The sequence below is a fragment of the Ambystoma mexicanum genome, chromosome 2q (genome assembly GCF_040938575.1).
Source record: "Ambystoma mexicanum isolate Mex_15411 chromosome 2q, UKY_AmexF1_1, whole genome shotgun sequence".
NCBI classification, from domain to species: domain Eukaryota; kingdom Metazoa; phylum Chordata; class Amphibia; order Caudata; family Ambystomatidae; genus Ambystoma; species Ambystoma mexicanum.
The window spans coordinates 278,577,521-278,594,987 of NC_090924.1; the positions used below are offsets into that span (position 1 = coordinate 278,577,521).

The 17,467-nt window shown below is 45.5% G+C and overlaps 1 long non-coding RNA gene across 1 annotated transcript in view; it reads left to right on the top strand.

Moving 5' to 3' along the window:
• LOC138569343 (uncharacterized) overlaps positions 1–5,518 on the top strand; it is a 460,996-nt gene extending 455,478 nt beyond the window's left edge. Inside the window, exon 4 of the long non-coding RNA XR_011303215.1 lies at positions 3,011–5,518. This is a non-coding gene — a long non-coding RNA (uncharacterized lncRNA). The remainder of the gene's footprint in view (positions 1–3,010) is intronic.
• The last annotated feature ends 11,949 nt before the right edge of the window (positions 5,519–17,467 follow it).

Genomic DNA, 17,467 nt, shown 5'->3' on the forward strand with positions numbered 1-17,467 from the left:
ACCAGTTTGCATCAGAACTGGGCTTTTTCACTTATTCCGGAAGGTAAGCTGCTGCTGAACTCTTGCAAGAAACCCCTAAGCAGAGAGGCTCCAAATCTTGCATTGGAGATATGGACCAGGAGACATAGAAGCTGACGGGGACCCCTTGGAGGAGCCAGAGGGGACTATCCTTGACCGACATCCTTGCTGTCCCAGAAGTGCCCTGCTATTCCCTGATGCCCATTAAAAGGCCTCTCCTGTAAGTAAAACTACCCCAAAGCCATAGATTGTGTAGGCCCTGCATTTTTCTCAAGTATTGTGAAATAATGTCTGCCAAACAGAACAGAGGTCTTGTGAAAGACCCAATTCGGCAAATAAAGGCCATAAAGAGCAATTTGACTCCCTACCACAAGAATGCCAAATACTCAGTATGGGAGCATCTAGAACTTTATGACCAAATGATGACTTCATTTGGTATCAATAATGATCACAATTTCCATGGAGTTCGTCAAATGGACAATCTCCCTGAAATACTCCAGTTTCCTTGCAGGGCTGGAGGATCAAGATCACCAAAGATGGTCCACCTATAAGGCGGCTATCTTAAAGCATTTCTCCATTCACAGGAACCCTCAGGAGGCCCGCAAGGTGGCCTACAACCTGCAGCATGGGGAAGACCAAGCACCTAGAGAGTTTGTGCAAGAGCTGAAGCAGGCACTTGCCCAGACCTCTAGGGGGGTGACTTAAATAGCCAGGAGTTCATTAACACTTACTTCAATGCGCTCCTGAAATACAACTGTCTCGAGGATGAAAGTCTAAAGACCAAAGACTATATGGAGGCGTACCTTAGTTCCCCGCACAATGTCTATGAGGAAGACACGTGCCAGGGGATACCCAAAGTTGATGTGGATGGGTGCTCCTACCATGTTGATAATCACGGGGAAAAATAACTAGTGGCTGGCATTGGGAATGTCTGCGTGAATGAAGCCCCAGAGCCCTCTGCTGGGTACAATATAGGTCCCTGAAGTAGTCAGGTGGCAGAGTTGATGGTGGTACATCAAGCCATCCTCACTGCCGTGGAACACCAACTCAAAGAACTGGTCATAATCACTGATTCAGATTAGGTCAGGAATGGGTTCGTGGAGCACCTGATTAATTGGACAAATCGGGGCATGCTGTGTGCGAATAACAAACAGCTCAAACATGGGAAATTAATACAATCCATTGATGATCTGGTCACCTCTAATGAAATGACCATCTTTTTGAAAAAGATCAGAGGTCATTCCAAAATAGAGGAACCAGACAAAACTGGAAATGACTTGGCTGACCAGTTGGCCAAAACCGGAGCCAGGCACAGGGATCTCATAGAAACCGAATCCCTCTTGGGGGAAATCCAGGTTGTTGCAGTCACTAGGTCCCAAACATTTTCCCAAAATTAACTCTCAACTGCCCAGTGGAGTAAAGAAACCCCATATGCTGATTTGATTAAGGCACAAAAAGAGGATCCAATTATTGGGAAATGTCATCAACATATTGAAAACACCGTGAATTTTCCTCTGACAGAATCCAATTATATCAGGAAATAGGGTATCTGGGTGTTGAAGATTTCCAAAATGTTCCGAATCCAAGACAGTTTGTTGGTACGGAGATCCATATCTGGATGTGACCAGTCGGTGGTACCTACCTCATTCTGAAGCCTGATGTTAAGTTACGCACATGACGCAGCTATAGCTGGTCATGGGGGGTTTTATACAACTTTAGAAATCTTGCGAGAGGTCATATACTGGTCACACATGGGTCAGGACCTCGACCTATATTTAAAGGGGTGTCTTGTGTATGCTCAGTTTCAGCCAAGTACCCTCACACACAGAGCTCCCCTACAGAAAAGGGGAATGACACTGCCTTGGTCGGATTTGCAAGTCAATTTCATCCAGCCAGTGATTCGCTCCTCTAGAGGAAACAAGTACAAGTTGATCATGACATACTTCTTTACCAAGTGGGTGCAATGTCTTCCGTCCCCAAATTGCAAGGCGGAAACAGCTGCCACCCTAATGATCAATCACATCTTCTCTTGTTTCGGCCTTCCCCAAAGTATTGAGTTGGACCGAGGAAGTCATTTTAGCAGTGAGGTGATGACAAAGATGTGGGAGATAATAGAGGTAAAGTGCAAACTCCAAATTGCCTACCACGAAGCCCCAAGTGGAGAGGTGAGAGGCACAATAAAACTATTGTGGGCATCTTGAAGATGTTTGTGGCGGACTCTGGACCTAGTTGGGAGATCAGATTACCGCTTGTCCTGATGGCCATCAGGTCTACACCATCTTCTGCGACAAAAATGTCTCCATTCAAGCTCATGACTGGATACAAAATGGTGCTACCTCAGCATCTGCTCTACAGGATTCAAAAGCAGACCCTGATCAACGCGTCCATGACTCATGAGTACATTGAACATTTTCAGCGCTCAGCAAAGTTTAGAAAAGTCAGCATAGGGGATGAAAACCACTACTACATGAAGACCACCAAGAAAGAGTACGAGGTATGAGACAGGGTCTACCTGTACAGTTTCCAAAGGAATCAGACAAAAGAGTGGAAGTTCCTCCCCTCTTGGCTTAGTGCTTTTGAAATTGTCGACAAAATCTCCACTGTCACCTATAAGATCTGCATCCTTAAACAAGAACAGAAGAAGAGAAATGGGTTAATTTCAATCAGTTGAAAAGCTGTCATCCCAAACAGATTTTTTGTGACTGATTGAAGAACCCAGTGAGGGTAGAGCCCAGGAACCATCTGAAGAATAAAAGTAAAGAATGGGAACCCTGATGGAGACAATCACACATTTACAGGGAGTAAAACAACTTATACTTATCAGGACTGTACGAAAAGTAATGATCGTGTTCTTAATTGCATACGCCAAGTGAAAAGTAATATCTAACTGTTGTTTTGTTGTCAATTCGCACGTCGATAATAACGGGGAAATTAGTACTGTATAAAATATTCTTTTATTCTTGGCAGATTAAATAACTCATTGCCTCTACAGGCCAGAGGTGGAGCTACTGGAAAGGGAGGAGTGTAGCAGCAAAACCCAAAATCCAAAAAGGGTGGAGTGCAGACCAGAGTGCAACTCTCTCAGGACGGGGAAAAGAGCAGACGTGCTTTGATGGAAATTCCTGGGATGAACCAAGTCCACAAGGATGCAGAAACCCCACTCACTCATAGCTCTTCTCTCTGGATAACTTGAATCAAAGTTCTAGGAGGGGGGGACCTGTGGGGTAAAACAAAGCCCCTGAATTCCGGAAATAAAGAGGCCAGAGTGATTTGTAAAGTTCCATTGAAGTCTAAAGCCAGTACAGAAATGGTGATGTCAGACATGAGGCCTATTGAACTAAAGACAGGCCTAAGTCACAAATGAAGGAGACATATGCTAAGAAGTTCAAAAGTGCGAGGATATGCGCAGTGCATTTGAGCTAGGAAAAAGAAAGACATGTGGCTGACAATGCTGTTTTACTAAATCCATGGAAAGCTATACTTTATAGCTGTGTGTACATTATCTTCAATGTAGTACCAGATTGTGCTCAGTAATTTCAAGTGAAACCAAGCTTATTGCAAGTACAAGAAATAAAAGAACTTCCTTTTTCCTCATCCAAATGACAGTATGCAGACAGAAGTGCCTACTAGATTTTCAGAGTTTGAACATCTCCCATAAAATGTACATTAGAGTTGCAGCCAGGGCCATTACAAGGCCGAGAAGGAATGGGCGAAGATGAATGTGAGCCAGCCTCTGGCTGATCACATGCTTAAGAGGAAATGGAACCTAAGGGAATAAAGGTGAGGCTGGAGTTTAGTTAATAGAAAAATACATATTATTGCATAAAAAGGGCTGTGTATATACCACAATGGTCATTCGAGACTTTTATTAAAGGTGGCAGTAACCCCCTTTCAACCATGCCAAAACGACTTTTGTGTGATAAACATAAGAGAAGTTATTAATGAAAATGTGATTTGCGCCTTCTCTTAATTCCGAGAGATTTGAAAGTTGGTGTGAGGGTGAAGGGCAAAATTAACATGGGAACTATGAAGTGGCATATTTTTCACCGATACGGTGCCTGAGTAAATGAAGAAAAACTGTATCCCTGCATAGGAAAGGTGTGCCGACTTCAGATTAGCATCATCTGATTTGCCTTAAAATGTAGTTCTTAAAAATATATTCACACACGTAAAGATTTGAAAAATATGGGTACTTGCCATGCTGTTGATAGATTTTCAGAGTTTGAACATGCCAAGCCCATTTGTCAGTTTGGGATGGTAAAGCATTCTCCTCCCACAGCTTTCCTAACTCACACCCATCATCTCTTTGTCCTATAAGCACACAGGTGGGAAGTGGGCAGAGAAAACCAACCAATCCCTTTTGCGGGAATCATGAGAAGTTTGTGATGTCATTTGCACTATAAGTAAACCAGTTCGCATCAGAACTGGGATTTTTCACTTATTACGGGAGGCAACCTGCTGCTGAACTCTTGCAAGAAACACCCAAGCAGAGAGGCCCCAAATCTTGCATTGTAGACTGGGTCGAGGATAAATTGAAGCTGACTGGGTCCCCTTGGAGGAGACAGAGGGGACTATCTTTGACTGACATCCTTGCTGTCTCAGAGGTGCCCTAATGCCAACTACAAAGCCTCTCATGTAAGTAAATATATCCCAAAGCCATAGATTGTGTAGGCCCTGCATTTTCCTCAAGTATTGTTCTAGTATTTCTCCTTAGAAGATGTAATTAAAGTAAATCAATGAATTCCTCTATAGAAATCACAGGATGTGTTTTGTTAGCATTCTAAAACTAACAAGCTCTTCACAGTGTGTTTTGAGCCGGTATAGACCTAAAGATTTGCCAAAAGAATTAATCCCAAAACCCTATTTCCAAGTGAGGGTGCAGGGTGCAAAATGAAATTCCCCATTGATCCCCTTAATTTTGAATCTGAAGTGTGAAGCCTTGTATTTCCTTTGCATTTGTGGTGGGAAAAACAAAATTCCCCCTTTGTTGCCATTGTTCTCTGACCCAAACCACAAAGCCCTGCCTGTTCTAGTTAGGTGTGGCAAAAATAATTTTCCCATTGCTTTTTTTTCCCTCATATTGCATATGTTGTAATAAGTGAAAAAAACGATTTTTCCAATGGAATCCTTTTTCCAAAGAGTGCATTTCTATCAGAACCCAAAACGATTTTCCCATTGTGTTCCCACTCTCTGCCACTGGCCTTCAATTCAGAGGGGTCAAGTCTGATTGATGTTTGGAGGGTGAGGTTTGCTGGGAGAAAAAAGTATCATAACCAAATTAGCAATGACACTGTGTCTTAAATTGTTCTTTTTCTGTATTGTTGAGGGATTTGAAAAGAAAGCTGCAGGAAATTGTGACTGCATATCGCAGTATTCGCTTTGTGTTGGTTCCATTACGAAAATCATGTTTGTTCTTGTGTTGCCACAGTATTGGTGGCTGTTGGTAGTCTGTTTGTCAAATTTGGTTCATATAGATTAATAAATATATAGTCTTACTACACACCGGCCTGGTTCCTAGTTCATTGTGACACGAGGTATTTGTTGGGGGTGGGTGCAAGAAGTCTGGAGGCCTTACCAAAGTGAACCTGAATCAAAACAATAGTGATTTGTTGTGCACCACCTTGATTGGGGGAAAGGAACTCCCTGAGTTGAGTGTGACCGCATAATAAGCTGCGACAAAACATGGATGCAGGAGGACATCATCCTTGGCAGGGACTTGATGGCACGGATTGTTGCAATGGAAGCTGTCGACAGCTGTTGGACCTTTCCAAGGATGGCCTTCACTCTCTCATCCGAAGAAGTCACTAGACACGAGAGTGTGTTGAGATGGGCACCCATGAATTGCACTTTCTCAGATGGCGCTACGCAGGCCTTCTGATAGTTTATCGAGAATCCTAGAGAAGTCAGGGTCTGGATGGTCTCTGCTGTGGGGTGGATGGCCAGTGCGTGATAGCAGGATCAGATTAGCCAATCGTCCAGGTAAGGATAGACATGGATTCCCCTTTGATGCAGATGCACCACCACTGGAGCCTTGCATTTGGTGAACACCCCCACAGCCTACTTTAGGCTCAATGGCAGGGCCTTGAACTGATAATGTCAGCCCTGAATGACAAAATGCAGGAACCTTCCTCTTGTGATTGCAATGAATTGGGATGTGGAAGTAAGCATACTCAAAGTTGAAGGTCACCAGGAAATCTCCTTCCTCCAGCTGGTCGAGCATGTGCTGCAACATGACCATCCTGAACGTTCCAGATATTAGAAATGTGTGATGTGTCGCAAGTCTAAAATAATTCTCCACCCTCCTGACTTCTTCCGAACCAGAAAAATCTAGAGTACATTCCAGAGCTCCGGGGGCACTTATGGACTTGGTCTGTTACCCCTTGGCTTAGCATGGTTTGAACCTCCTTTAGCAGCAGTACCACATGCTGTTCTTGTTGTGGGATGGGACAAATGTCAGGGCATTTGTCCTGAAATTCCAGTGTGAAGCCTTGCTGAAGGACATCGATCACCCATTTGTCTGTGGAGATATTGGCCACTGGTCGACAAATTGCGATAACCGACCACCCGCTGGGATGCAGAATTGGGGGGGGCAGATCCTGGGCCAGTTCAGGCCTGCTTTGGCATCTGTGTCCTAGGTGGAGGGCAATGACGATGCTGGTTTCGACTTTTGCAGGCTTGGGAGTGACCCCTATAAGCCTCCTGAGTGGTTGAATGAGAGGGCTGATGATAGCGGGAGGTGAAACCCTTCGATAACCTTGAGACTCTAACTTAACCTCGATTCCAACACAGGTAGTATGACATTACCAATCAACGTTTCAAATTATTGTGCAATTAGCCGACGCGTTTCAGAAATGCCATACATCATCAGTGCTTTGTCAACTTGAAATTCTATCTTGTGGGTTTGATTCACATTCCTCTGTAAGCCTAAAACCTATAATAATGTGTACTTTAGTAATGGTAATTCTATAACTTCTATTAGTGTTCTACTTAGGTGAATTAAATGTAAACTAACCTCTCACAGTGTTTCAAACTTCAAACTTTGGCTAGACACTCATTTCCAATTCATTCTCAAAAAGGCTGTCGGAAGCGGCTGACACTACTTGGTTTGCGAGACGAGACGAGTCAGTGCGGCTTGACGGCGTGACGAGGTTGCGCAAGTACGTGCAAGGTTCTTTCCTCTGCATAGTTTTTCCCGAACTGTGCGGCGTGCCCTGTGTCCTTCCCCCGAAGCCGATGAGCAGATGAGCAACCGCAAAAAAGAAAGTTGGTGAACGTGGCGCTGGACGCAGCACTGTGAGGTGTCGAGACAGACTTTCTCCTGCTCCGAGGTCTCGGACCTGGCCCTGGCCCCATACTGTGTGGGTAACAGGGCTCTGAGAAAACGCTCTGGAGTGGGTAAGCCGGTAAGTGCGGAGGGGGAGAGATTTTGATTAAGACAGAGTTGTTGTCAGCAAGGCAGCTACTGTGCCCCTGAGCCCTGAAATCCATGAGCAGGAAAAAATGCAATTTTAGCTGCAATTGCGCTTGGGATATTCTTATGGTGCACCTGAGGAAAACGTCCTTTATTCGGAATACATAGGAAACTGTATACTGTGGAACCGATCCCTGATTGACTCAGCAGAGGAGATACTCACAACTTTTTAAAAAATGTATTTACCTATTTTTTTGTTGTTGTTTTAAGCATATAATACCCTGGCACAGGGGTGGTCTGCCGCTGGGGACCACTTAAAGGAATGGAGAAATTAAGATCCATCTCACTGCATGGTGCAAAAACTCGGCAACAGATAATGAGAGGAGAGGAGATAAGGAGAGTAGGGGTAGGGTTGGTGCCTGCTGACACAGACTTTGGTTTTCCGAGAAGGAAGGGTGAAACAACTGTAGTAAACACTGAACTGCTGCCCCCGACTGACTCCAATATGAGGGATACATGGATGCCCAGGAAAGAGGGGGCAGGAGCCCAGCAGGGGCTTTTGGTGTTGGGAGAGGAGTCTCAGGATGCTGAGCAAGTCACCAGGGAAGCCGTCTTACCTAATGCTGTGGACGCTTATCCACCCCCAGGCGAAGACAATGATGGGGTGCAGGGGGGGGGGGGGCTACAGGGTATTGGAGCGCCTTTGGAGCTGGAGGTCTTCTCTCCTAGCCTACACTCCTGTCTTCAATTAGCGGCTCTGAGTGCCAACCCTGCAGGGATACAAGGAGCAAATGAGGAGTTGGCAAACAAACTGCCGACCGACCTTTCTGACCTTACGGTCAAAATTGCCAAACAAAAGAGACTTAGCATGTCTAGAGTCAATGAATGTATTAGACTATTGGACAAATCTCTTCTGGAAGCGGAGGTCCTGGTGGAAAGAGCAATCGATGTTCCTGCTGAGCTGAAGAGGCCAGAGAGGGGGAAGTTGGGGAAGTCATTGATCCCACAATGGCTGAGGCTCCAACTGTATGGTCGGAGAGGGAACAGTTATTGGAAGCTCCCCAAATGGATACAGTGTCCTCGCCCTCGAATAGCCCCACTCCACCCCAGATGCAAAATAGTCCCCCAGAGAGGAGAGACCTATGACTGTCCTCAGTGGATAGTGTGCTGCCCTCGGATTCCTCCTCATCAGGGAGTGGATCACCAGACTATTCCCCCCGAATACTGGAACAACAGGAACAACGTGGAAGAAGAAAGAGAAGTGTTGGGGAGGGGGTGTGGGGCATTAATCTAATGCAATTGCAGCATCTTGTCATGGCTTCCCTGTCCATCGTTTTAGGGCCTTTTACAAAGCTATATGAGAGTCTGAATGAGTCTATCCAAACTCAATCAGCTATGATGGGGGGCCTCCTGGAAAAAATGCTAATTATGGAAGCTCTAGCGCGGAGTGTTGAGAAAAGGCTTGACACTGAAGCGGAAACTTCACGTATGTGGCAAAATAGACTTTGTGATCTGGCCTGTCGTGAATCTGGGGACAAGTCCCTGATGATGGAAGCCCTTTTGCAAGATTGCAAGTGGATGAGGATGCAGGTGAAAGGGCTAACGAGCCTGTCATCCCCATTGAAAGAAAGTGTGTTGGAATCATCTAGGGCCATACAAATCGGCCAGGATGGGGTGGTCCTTGCTGTTGATTTGACAGGGGATATAGTGTCACTGGTAGTGAAGAACATTTTTTCGGTCTTTAATCCTAAAAAGGACCAAAAACCGGTGGGGGTAATTGAGGAGGGCCCATTGAGGGAGGGTGTGTCCAGTGGGGTGGGCATTCCCCCTGGAAAGCATAAATCACAAGTGGAAAAAAAATCAAAAAACTTGCCAGCGAATGCCAAAAGAAAGGCAAAGGGTTCCCGAGCATTCCTTAGGAACATTAGATTACCACCTCTACCGCTTAGTCTGCCGGCTTCGAAGAGGCCTAGGAGAGATCTGGCCCCCCTCCCTGATACCTCCATAGGGGAGCTGAGTCTGTTGGTGGAAGAATTGGAGAAAGCAGAGGAAGATGCTGAATGGAAGGACGTTAGTAACTCTGAATGAGAACTTATGGAAGGTCTCTTGAAATCAAGGGATCTTGGAGTGAAACCAGCCGAGCGAGCACTAATGGAATCGCTCTTGCCGACTACAATCCCTGTAAAAAGACTGTCGTTAGTTGCTAACGAGGAAGAAAAACCAAAGTCTGGTGAAGCCTCTGCCTCCACCAAAAAGGTTGTGAATAAACCAGAAAATATTTTAGGGTTTTTTAAGACCCTCGAACAAAGATGGATGGCCTTGCTTAACCTCCCCCTCAAAACCAAGGAGCCTTTGGCCGCCAATACCCAAAGTCCTTTCAATGAAAAAGAGCTTGGATTGAGGACCCTCGAGGACATGAGAAGAGGTGGTCTAGGAACTATGAATAGAATCAAAACTGTTAAAGGGTATAAACCCAATGGTGCTAATAAAGAGCCTAGATGGGAGGTGGTAAGGGGCGCCGGGAAGATGGAAAACCGCTGCCCGTCACAAAAAACTGAAGAACTGAGTCCAAAGGTTTGCCTGGAAAGAATTAAGAGTGATTCTACGATGTTCTTACTGAATAGGGGAAATGTTGTCTGGTTGGTTAATACCATAGCCCCGAATTTCAAATTCACGACAGAGGATATTAAGATTGTGGAATTCATTGAAGAAAAAAAGACAGACTGGATTATATTGCATCTCTCCTCTAAGGGTAAAAAGGATGCCTTGCTAGCACTTAGAGACACATTCTTACCCCTCGGTTTTGATCTAACTGACTTTCACGCTCAATTGAAAATGAACTGGAAATTGGCTACCTCTACAAGGGCCCCTGATTTGGAAAACCTAGTTTGGGGGGTGGAGAAGAGGAAGGAAAGGGGTAACGAAAGACTCAATAGTCAACTTAAAGAGGTGGTCTCGGTGGCCCACAAGAAATATCTACACTCTCAGAAATTTACAGTTGCGAACCATGGAAAGCCGAGGGTTTTAACATCACCCGCGGCTACCATTCCAGCTTGGTCATGGCTAGCAGGTGCTCTGAGTGGTCCTGGAAGTTGCTAGACTATCGAAAAAAAGACGTCGACCTTATTGAGGATCGGCTGTTGGAATACTAGAGGGTTCAGAAGCCTGTTTGGGGGTGGTTTGTGGGCTTTGGCGGATCTGGACATCCTCATCTTCCAAGAGACCTGGTTAAGGAAGCCTCCTCAGTGTGATGGTTATGCGGTGTCACTAAACCCGGCTCCTAAAGGGTTGCTTGGCCGCCCATTTTCTGGATTACTGATGATGCTGAGGAATGACTTGGGTTGGTCGATTACGGCAACTAAATGCCCAAATCCCTATGTCCAAGCAATTTATTAAAATAATTATTTGGATGGTGTGGACCGGCCTTGGCTTTTGATCAACGTTTATTGGCGAGTCAATGTGGGGAAGGAATTTGATTTTACGAGGGCTTTAACTAACTTGATTGATGAGGCTGTCTGTGAAGGGGATGGTGTTAAGATAGTGTTGTGTGGAGATCTTAGTATCAAACTGTTTAATAAGACTGGGAAGCTGTGTGATAAGAGGAATGGAATGAAAGGGAGAAGGCACTTGGTAAACGGGCAAACGGAGGGAGATATTCCCGGTCACCGCACATGGAGGAATGGTTTATTTACATCTTGCATTGACTACTGCTTCATTTCCAACAATCTTAAGAAGAGTATTGAGACCTTTGTGGTGATCCCCCAAACCATCAGTGATCACGATCTATTGTCCATATGTTTTGGGGGTAGGTGGGATAAAGATCGGAAGGATGTAATGAAAGAGGTTAAATTAAGGAGTTGTGGGACTCGCCTCAGATTGAAAGAGCATGAGGTCAGGAGGATTGACAGAGAGTATAATAGACAATTGTTGACGGACCCTCGGAACAGGGATTATAGGGGGCTCCTTTAAGAGTTCTATAAACCAGGAGTGCGGAAAAAGGATCTGCCGTGGTCAAAAAAGCATGTCTATGGCGGTGAACTAGTTAAAAAAAGAAAAGACATGCGTAGAGCTCTGAAACAAATAGGGTGTGATTCTGGCTTGGACAAGAAAGAAATGGCAAGAAAAGTGCAGCAGACATGTAAAAATTGGTGTAGAAGTACACAACATTTGCGTCTTCAGCATGATGCCGAGTGCATGTTACAAGCTGTCTGCAAGAAGGATTCTAGATCCACATGGGAATTAATTAATAATGGTGGGGTGTTACGACATGAGAAATCCTTGGTGATGGTGGTGGAGAAAGACTGGATTAGTCATTATCAGTCATTGTTCTCTGACCCGGATGAGAACTTGCATAGCCCTAAAGCTAGGGATAGTGGGGGATGGAAGTTTCTTCTGGATGATCATGATGTTGGTCTGATGATTGAAAAACTTAGTGCTTCCAGGGCGGCCGGTCCCGATGGGATCTCAAACTACGAACTAAAAAAAAACAAAGACCACTGGGTTAGTGTTGTTTTAACAATGTTTAGGCAAATCATGGCCAACAGAACAATTCCCGATTCTTGGAAGGAAGCCCTAATTGTGCCAATTTTTAAAAAGGGTGATAGGGCTGATCCTAAAAACTATCGCCATATCGCCCTTTTGAATGCGCTGGGAAAGCTCTTTGCAACCCTCCTGCTTCAAGATCTGAAAGACTGGGCAGATAAGAGTGGTATTTTGGACCCGAGGCAGACAGGCTTTGTGAGGGGTGTGGGCACCTCCCTAAACCTTTTCTTACTAAACTTACTTAAGGAAAGGAGCTTTGAGAAGGAATCAATGCTGTTCTTGGACTTTGTGGACCTCGAACAGGCGTTCGACAGGGTCCTCAGGAGCCATCTGTGGGTGAAACTGCGGCTGTGGGGTTGCCCCGGGGATCTTGTGGAGGCAATTGAAGCACTTTATACTAACACCTCAGTGCGAATTAGGCTCCCCACAAGGGGAACACTAGCGAGTAAAATCCTTACCTTCCGGGGCTTGAAACAGGGGTGTTCCCTGGCCCCGTTACTTTTCTGTTTATATATCTCCGACTTGAGATTGTTCCAGGAGAATGTGCGTTCCTTTCCACCTTCAATAAACTGAGCCCTGGTTCCGTGGATTCTTTTTGCAGATGACCTGGTCTTCCTTGACTGTACTCCTATAGGCCTCCAGCACCACCTCCAAGCTTTTGAATCATACCTTAAGAGCAAGGGTATGAAAATAAATGCAAGCAAATCTAAGGTCCTCCCGATGAAAAAGGCTAGAAGGTTAAAAAAAGAGACCTCTACCTGGAGGCTGGGTGGAACTCAATAGTGTATTTGGGGGTCAAGATTAATAGGAATACTGATGAGGCTGCCCATTATGCTTATCTATGGCAGAAAATGATCCCTATGGTGAACCAGGGTAGACTGGTTCACCGGAAAATTGGTAAATTCACACTAATTCCCATCATCTCCTTCTATAAGCAAAAGGTGGCACAGACCATAACCTACGGAGCCGAAGCTGCTCTCCGCCTCTCATATGATTGTTGGGAGAAATTGGAGGGTCATTTTTGGCACAAGATCTTGCGCCTGCCAAATGATCTCCCACTGTGTAAAATTAGATTTGAACTTAGGCTACAGTCTTTGGAATCACTAGTAGCTTGGAAGACGGTTTCATTATATAGGAAATGTGCCCTAGAGAATGTTGAGAAACCGTTTAAGATCTTGGCCTTGGCGAACAGGGTGGTCAATGGACCATTTGAAGAATGGAGAAATAAGGTGGAAATGTTTTTGCGGGATAAAGATGTGTCTGTCGACCTGCTGATGTCTAACCCAATGAGTGTGAGAAAGAAACTGCTGTTCTGTGATTAGATTACCACCATGGATCAGTGCAGTGGTTTAAGGTCTAAAGATCCCCTGTCCATGGTGGGAGGCAGAGTTAACGAACTTCCGAAATTCATGATCAAATTCCCTGACCCCAAATATCATGATCTTCTGCTTAGATGTCACCTAAATATTTTACACTCAAGAGAGATTCTGTTTAAGAGGAAAATGGTGGGGATTGAAAGTGCCAACTGTCGACATTGTATGAGTTCTTGCTTGGTGGAAACTCCGGAACATTTAATAATGAACTGTGAAGCTCTGATTAAGATTTGAATGTTATATTTAAAGGAGTCCTCTCTGATGGAAACTACTCTCTCGAAAGGGGAATGGTGGAAATGGATTCTAATTGGTGACAAGCCTAGGATGGTTATAGCTGTGATGAAAATGTTGGAGGTTGTGTTAACCAACCAGGGGGAAACGGGGAGGGAGGAGGGGGATTAAGAGAGTTTTGGGATTGATGCATATCCCTATTGTCTCAATATCAATCTGACATAGTATCATTTCATGAGTAGGTGGAGAGGATGTTGTAACATCCATGGATGGTATTTACAATTCATCTGTTTAGGGAAAAGGTTTCATTCCTAGTGAGATGGCTGTTGTTGTTGCAAGCAATGGATGACCTTTTCTTTTTTCTTTCTATGGGGAACAAAGAATGTTAAAGGTTTTTTTTAAGTTAATGATTGTTTTTATACATGTTTGACTTTTTAACCAATAAAACATTAAAAAATAAATAATAAAAAAATTCTTTCTCAATTTGCTCTGTTAGGAAACCTACATAAAACAATGATACACATCACTATAAAAACCTATGTGTTGGTCTTGTTCACATCGCTTTGGAAATAAAAACTAGATTTACCTGCTAACAGTCACCACAGGCAACCTACGAATCGTGTAATGTCTGTCACACAAAGGTGACGTTCTTCAGTAGTTGTGATAGTCACAGGTGCTTGTCTCATGCTCTGTTGATACCGGGTATCAAAAAATTATATGTTAGTATCATTACCTGAACGCTGCGTTCCTTTAAGAAAGTGTGCTAATGAAGTGCAGGGTTTTTCAAATAAAAACAATATAAAGTGCTACACCATTGTGTTGGCTTCACGGTATCCCAACGATCTGTATCGATGTCTCTTATAAGTTTTAGCATGAGCGCATACACGCTGTACAATAAAGGCCAAAGCCTTCACAGATAGAGAATAGACTATGTTACTATGGATATTACAAGAGTGTACATGCCAATCACTCTGTGTCCTAGTTACTTCATTTTAATGCGTGCAATACAGGAGTATCTTATGCAGCGTGACAAACTCACCTCCCTATCTCTCAGCGTGGGATTCCTTCTGTGAGCCGGATTGGGCGGTGTGAAAAACGAACCCTTCAGTGCTTTGCATTAACACCTGGTTGCTATGGACACCACGTGCATGCCATCTTGTTGGTGGATTATCACCTATTACATACCCACAATGTTGTGGCAAATCCAATTAGGTTCGGCACCTGGTTTTGCCTGTTCTTCCTAATTTAGTGAATTGAAAGAATGGCCTCCCTTGCAGAAGAGTGCTTCAAGAACGTGGCATCTCAGTGTTGTTTTGTTTGACCTGCAGAGTCTCGTTGCTCACCTTTTCGAAGACGTTGTTGCCATCAAATGGAATGTCGACTACCTAAGTTTGCACATCCGTGTTGAAATTGGTGGCCTTGAGCCAACCCTGGCGGTGGAGGGTCACACAATTGCCCATCAGGTGAAAGCAGAATCAGCAATGTCGTGGGCGATGGTGATCACATGGTTGGAGGCCACCTCACCATCATGGAACAGAGCCAGTGCTTCGGCTTTCTTATGCTCCGGGAGGAAGTCAAGGATGGGCCCCAACTTGTACCATAACTCCCTCTGATATCACAAGAGAATGTTGACAGTGTTTCACTGTTTCATCCAGCTTTTTACCCTCTTGGAGGACGACCGTTGTTCAAAAAGGAAACCTTCCTTTTCTTTTCCTCTGGTACTAGGTTGCACCCTCGAGAGTGTCACGAGGGCCTGGAGGGAACCTCGACATCAGGGGGTTCCCCATCCGCAGCAACGTAATCATCTAACTCATACATGCCTTGTGTGCCGGTTGTGACAATATCAATATCATTGTCAACAGGGGCAACAGGTGCTGGATGAGGTGGCGTCAGCTGAGCTTGAGAAGGCCTCGGAGGGCTCCTTGGTGGAACAGGAATGGACGAAGTGGGTAGCTGCTGCTGGATTTCAGCCACCAGTGTGTACAAGGTGGTCAAAATGCCCAAAGACAAATCCCTCAGTGCAGGTGCTGGGCCCAGAAGTGAAGGGCTAAAAGGCTGAGATGGCTTTGAGATGGTTCCCCTTCGCAAGGTCTTGGCACAATGGGTCAGGCTCACATTGACCATCCTCCTGGTTAGAGTAAAAACTCTCTGGCAGGTCTTACTCTAAACTGGTATAGTGTGCTGGTGACCCTCTGGGAGATCCCAGAGGGACCAGGTTAAAAAGTGATGTGGCCTTGGTGAGTCTAGGCAGGAAATCCTGAGTTGGAGGCATCTCCCTCACCAAATCAAAGTCTTTGTGGAAAGAGGCAATGACTGGAGCATGCAGAGCAAGAAAGTGTGCAATCATTGACAGGACTGTCGACGGAGCTGCCGATGGACGTCTAGGCGATACGGAAACTGTGGGCATGGTTACTTTCATAGTGGCAACGGTGACATTCATAGACAAGCCCCTGCATGAGATCCGAAGCCGTCGATGGAAAGTCAGTCTTCATAGATGAGGTCGAAGACACAGCACTCGTTGACAGGGAGGTTGTTGATGGACAATGGTCCTGAAGGATGAGGCCGCCGACAAGGCTCATGTTGACGACAAAGTTGATGACGGGAGAGCCACTGATGGGTCCTTGGACGACTTGCCCTTCGACGAGGACTTGTGTTTAGCTGCTGGATTCAGTGATTTTCTCACAGATGGAACATGCTTGACTGCTGGTGGGTTAACTGTCAATGGAGACAGTGATGGCAACCAGCCTCTCTCCAAGCTAGGTCCCACAGCGACTGTCGACAAAGAAGGCATTGAAGCGTGTGACCATTTTACCTTTTTTGGGATCTTCACCAGGGAAGCATCCTCAAAGGATCTTGACCTCTTTTGTCAGAGGGAGCATGCTCTTTGGACCAGTCGGCCCTGGAAGAGACATGACTATGCCCAGAGGCCCTTTCAGAGGCCTTCCCTTCCTTGATCCATGCCACTAACCTCCTATGGCAGTCCTTCCATGTCTTGGAGGAGAAGGCCTGGCATATTGAACATCTGTCCGCTTCCTGGTCGAGATGTAGGCAGTAGATGCACCGGAGGTGCCGATCTTTGATGAAAATATTCTTCAGGCCACAGTTTTCACAGACCCCAAAGAGACTTGTCTTTGTGGCGTCCACCATGTTGTCGAAGCAAAGGGCCAAGTCTGGGCCCATGGCAACCACGAGTCTGAGATCTAACGATGGAACATGCAGTAAAAATCTGAAGATGGCTATCATGGGTTGAGCTTAGGAGGACGAGTGTGAATCGCTGTGACAGTATGACAAAAATGTACACTAATAGGCTACAGAACCGAAAAGGAGTTTTAGCTTAAAGCTAAAATACTTTGAGGCCGATTCATGGAATAATTAGCGCGGCGCAAGTGGGCAAAAACGTGCGAATCGCAGTGGAATAGCGAAAATCGCAGTGCAATTGCGAAAATCGCACGAAAAGCAGCGCACGTCGATTCATGGAAGGCCGTGCGCGAGAAAACCAGTGGATGTGCGATAAAAAAGTGCGCGGTGCACGTTGGCGCACAGGCCATCTAACAGCGTGCGCCAGGTCACAGCGAAAATCGCACAAGCCACAGCGAAATTCGCACATAGCGCGGCACACGCAACAAAAGTAGGCGGAACACGGGCGTAACACTCGGAATGGGGAACAACTTGCCAAGATGTGGGCGTCACGGGGGAAGTACAGGGCACAAGTGCGCGGAACGCCCACACGCTCGCCTACAACACGTATTCATGGAATAGAATAGGGCAAAAAAGCGCACGCTCAAACCAGCGCACACGCACAAACACGACCGCCACAAGAAAGCAGGCGGTAGCGTCTCTGCGGCTGTAAGAAATGTGCGCCAAAAGGTGCGCCAACAAATAGCACCTATAT